This window comes from Cuculus canorus, chromosome 1, assembly GCF_017976375.1.
Source record: "Cuculus canorus isolate bCucCan1 chromosome 1, bCucCan1.pri, whole genome shotgun sequence".
Lineage (NCBI taxonomy): Eukaryota > Metazoa > Chordata > Aves > Cuculiformes > Cuculidae > Cuculus > Cuculus canorus.
Genome location: NC_071401.1, coordinates 429,767 through 434,614, shown reverse-complemented (window position 1 = coordinate 434,614; position 4,848 = coordinate 429,767).

Genomic DNA, 4,848 nt, shown 5'->3' with positions numbered 1-4,848 from the left:
CCAACCGCGTCCTGGGCTGCATCCAAAGCCATGGGACCAGCAGGGAGGGACGGGATTCTGCCCCTCTGCTCATCTCTGGTGAGACCCCACCTGGAGTCCTGTGTCCGGTTCTGGAGTCCTCAGCACAGGAAAGATACGGAGCTGTTGGAGTGAGTCCAGAGGAGGCCACGGAGATGATGCCAGGGCTGGAGAACCTCCTGTAGGAGGACAGACTGAGAGAGTTGGGGTTGTTCAGCCTGGAGAAGAGAGTGCCATGGGGAGACCTTAGAGCACTGTCTGTTCTCCAGACCCTTCCCCAGCTCCATTCCCTTCCCCGGATGTGCTGCAGCCCCTCAATGTCCTTCTTGGAGAGAGGGACCAGAACTGAACTCAGGATTCAAAGCCTCTCCAGCACTGAGCACAGGGGGACGATCCCTGCCCTGCTCCTGCTGGCCACCCCATGGCTATCCAAGCCTGGGCACTGTTGGCCTTCTTGGCCACCTGGGCCACTGCTGGCTCATGTTCAGCCGCTGCTGACCAACACCCCCGGGTTCCTCTCCGCCAGGCGGCTTTCCAGCTGCTCTTCCCCAAGCTTGGAGCACTGCTTCCTTTTGGCTCCAACGATTCCACACAACATTCCAGGCTTGAGGAAGCGTTATCTGGAGAGGATGATCGGGTCGGAGGGTCAGGACATCCCTGGGAAGCCCAGGCTCTGTGCCAGGCTGAGAAAATCCCTTGCCCTCTCCTCCCTTGGTCCTCTGCAGCGCAGCATCTCAGCTGGAGCTCTGGGATTGCAAGAGCAACTTATTCCTTGTCTCACGGAGGTCTCTCGAGTTCACTCTCCTGATGGCTCAGCTTTCCCTGGTCTCCTAGGAACGATGCTGGCCAAGTCTTGCATTCAAGTCTGTGCTCCAGCACAGGCTGGAGCGCCACAACCAGCTTCTCCGGGCTCGTTCCTTGTGGAGCCACATGCTCCCCATCCCTGGAGCAGCCCCACAGGATTCTCCTTCATGGGATCTGATTTCCCAGAAGAGCATGGAGCCTCCTCTGCATCTGCTCCTTCTGGTGACATCTGTGTTTTCTGGGGTGTCATCTTCAACCCTGGTCCTCTGTTCAGCCCAGTAGCCCCAGAGATGCTGGGACATCCCTCAGAGATGCCTGGTGCTCCTGCATCTCTCCAGGATGCTGGGACATCCCCCAAGGAACCATGCTGCATCTCCCATGGATGCTGGATGGTGGGACATCCCCCAGTGATGTTGGGACATCCCCCATGGATCCATGCTGCATCCCCCAGAGATGCTGGGACAACCGCCAGGGATCCGTGCTGCAACGTCCTGGATCCATGCTGCATCCCCCAGTGATGCTGGATGGTGGAAAATCCTTAAGGACCCACGATGCAACCCCAAGGATGCTGGATGGTGAGACATCCCCAAGAATGCTGGGACATACCCCTGTGATGTTTGGTGCTGGGACATCGCCCAAGAATCCATGCCGCAAACCCCTGGATCCACGCTGCATCCGTCAGTGATGCTGGATGGTGGGACAACCCCAAGGATCCACGCTGCGACCCCAAGGATGCTGGATAGTGGGACATCCCCCATGGATCCATGCTGCATCCCTCAAGGATGCTGGGACATCTCCCAGGGGTGCTGGGGTGTCTCCTAAAGATTCATGCTGCATCCCCTAAGGATAATGGATGGTGGGATATCCCCAAGGATCCATGCTCCATCTGCCAGTGATGCTGGGACTTCCCCCATGGATCCATGCTGCATCCCAAGGAAAGCTCCAGCCCATCGGAGCCTCCCAGTGTCCGTGCTGGTGAGGGACAGGATGCAGCCTATGGGTGGGGGCTCCCCAGGGTGTCTCCTGGGGGACACCCGCCCCCCTCAGTCTGGGTCCTGGCTGCAGGGGTGCAGTGGCCATCAAGGGGCCACCTTGGGGCAGGGAGGAAAGCCGGAGCCCCTGGTTACACCTGGTGGTCACAGCACGGCTGCCGTGGCAGAACGGGCAGCGAGGAATTGCTGCCAAACCCAGATGAGATCCAGCTCCTGCCTGGAATTGCTCAGCATTCTTCCAATCCCTCCAGAAAGCAAGAAGTGAGGGGAATCCCAACGAGCTGCTTGGAATGCGCGGCATGTAACGAAGAAGACAAGTGAAGTTTTCCCAATCCCTTCCAAGGGTCCCTTCGACAATTCCCATGATCGCTGTGGGTGCTGTGAGTCCCTCTTGTCCTCCCACCATCTCAGATCCTTCTGCAAGACCAGAGCCTCGTCATCAGCCCCTTGGGTTTGGGTTTGATGATCTCAAAGGTCTTTTCCAACCCAGTGATTCTATGATTCTTACCCAAGAGCCATGGGGAGGAATTGCCTGATTCCGGAGGAGGAAAGTTAGAATCATGGAGTGCGTTGGGTTGGAAGGGACCTCAAAGCCCATCCAGTTCCACCCCCTGCCATGGGCAGGGACACCTCCCACTGGATTAGGTTGCTCCAAGCGCCGTCCAGCCTGGTCTTCAACACATCCAGTGATGGGGCAGCCACCACTGCTCAGGGCAATGCCACAATTCTCTGACCCTGTGCACCCTGTGCCGGGCAGGCTCGGTGTGGCGATGCTCAGGGGGAGCCCCATGCACCCCCGCGGCTGTGCCCTGAGGGCACCTCTGAAGGCACGGGAGGACGGAGGCTCCATGGAATAAATCCTGGGCTTTGCTGCTGGGAACGCATTCAGAGCATTGTTGGGCAGGAGGCCAAAGCTCATCCTGAATTAAAGAGCTGTGAACTAAATGGATATTGATCCAGAAAGTAAGACCTGGACAGGCTGGAGAAGTGGGGCTGTGAGAACCTCATGGAGTTCGACAGGGCCACGGGCAAGGTCGTGCACCTGGGTCAGGGCAATCCACAGTACAGGATGGGGGCAGATGGGTTGGGAGCAGCCTGAGGAGAAGGACTTGAGGTGCTGGGGGAGAAGAAGCTTCACAGAGCCGGCAACGTGCGCTCGCAGCCCAGAAACCAACCATGTCCTGGGCTGCATCCAAAGCCGTGAGACCAGCAGAGAGGGAGGGGATTCTGCCCCTCTGCTCTGCTCTGGGGACACCCCACGTGGACCCTGTGTCCAGTTCTGGAGTCCTCAGCACAGGAAGGACATGGAGCTGTTGGAACGAGTCCAGAGGAGGCCATGGAGATGATGCCAGGACTGGAGAACCTCCTGTAGGAATCCAGGCTGGGAGAGTTGAGATTGTTCAGCCTGGAGAAGAGAAGTCTGTGGGGATCTTCGAGCAACTTCCAGTATCTGAAGGTGCTCCAGGAAAGCTGGGGAGGGACTTTTTACAAGGGCATGGAGTGATGGGAGAAGAGAGAATGGCTTTAAATTGGAAGGGGGAATATTTAGACTGGACATTAGGAAGAAATTATTTATGATGAGGGTGGAGAGGCCCCGTCCCAGGTTGCCCAGAGCAGTGGTGGCTGCCCCACCCTGGAGGTGTTGAAGGCCAGGTTGGATGGGGCTTGGAGTCCCCTGATCCAGTGGGAGGTGTCCCTGCCCGTGTCAGAGTGAGGGGCTCCAAACTGAACCCAGTAGGTATTGGAATGGGGATCCATAGAATGAACTCCTTGGGTGCAATGACACGGCCCGTCCCAGCCGGGCTGGCTGAGGAAATGCGCGTGAAGATGTGGTGCCTGCAGGCATCACCCTGAGAGAGGACCCCGAGTGCTGAGGACCTCTCAGTGGCGGAGAATCAGGAATTAATGGAGTCATCAAGGTTGGAAAAGCCCTCCAAGCCCTTCCAGTCCAAACGTCAGCCCAACCCAGTGCCGACTGAACCCTCGCCCAAGTGCCACCATCACAATGTGTTTGAGCCCCTCCAGGGATGGGGACTCCACCACTGCCCAGGGCATCCCCTGCCAGGGCTTCACCACTCTTTCCATGAAGGAATGTTCCCAATATCCAATCTAAAGATCCTCTGGTGCAATGTGAAGCCGTTTCCTCTTACCCCATCATGTACTTTGAAGACAGTTTTGCAAGAAAATGATGAATTATGCAGTTGTGGTGTTTTGGCTTTTCCAGTCCACGCCAGTTCAGACCAGCAGTTCAGCCCGGGTGGAAATCCCTGCAGCCTTCTGTTTCCAACGACGTCGACGCAGCTTTGTGCTCGCAGCCACTCGCACGCTCCGTCGTTTGTAGATCATTGACTAAGGGCTGGAGTTGAGCCGTCAGGGGAACCTCTCCCGTAGAGGCACTCGGCAGCAGGAGCAGAACTCAGAAGCTGCTTCACAGAACCATCGACTGGTTTGGGTTGGAAGGGACCTCAAAGCCCACCCAGTTCCATGGGCAGGGACACCTCCCACAGGATGAGGGGCTCCAAGCCCCATCCAACCTGGCTTTGAACCCCTCCAGGAATGGGGCAGCCACCACTGCTCTGGGCAGCCTGGGTCAGGTTCTCCCCACCTGAACAGGAGAACATTTCCTCCTAAGATCTCACCTCAATCTCCCCTCTTGCAGATCAAAACGGTTCCTCTCATCCTATCCCTGCACTCTCTGATCAAGAGCACCTCCCCAGCTTTCCTGGAGCCCCTTTCCATACTGGAAGCTGCTCTAAGGTCTCCTTGGATCCTTCTCTTCCCCAGGCTGGACAACCTCACCTCTCCCAGCCTGGCCTCCTACGGGAGGTTCTCCAGCCCTGGCATCATCTCCATGGCCTCCTCTGGACTCGCTCCAACAGCTCCATGTCCTTCCTGTGCTGAGGACTGCAGAGCTGGACACAGGGCTCCAGGTGAGGTGTCCTCAGAGGGGAGCAGAGGGGCAGAATCCCCTCCCTGGCCCTGCTGGTCCCACGGCTCTGGATTCAGCCCAGGACACGGGTGGTTTCTGGGCTGC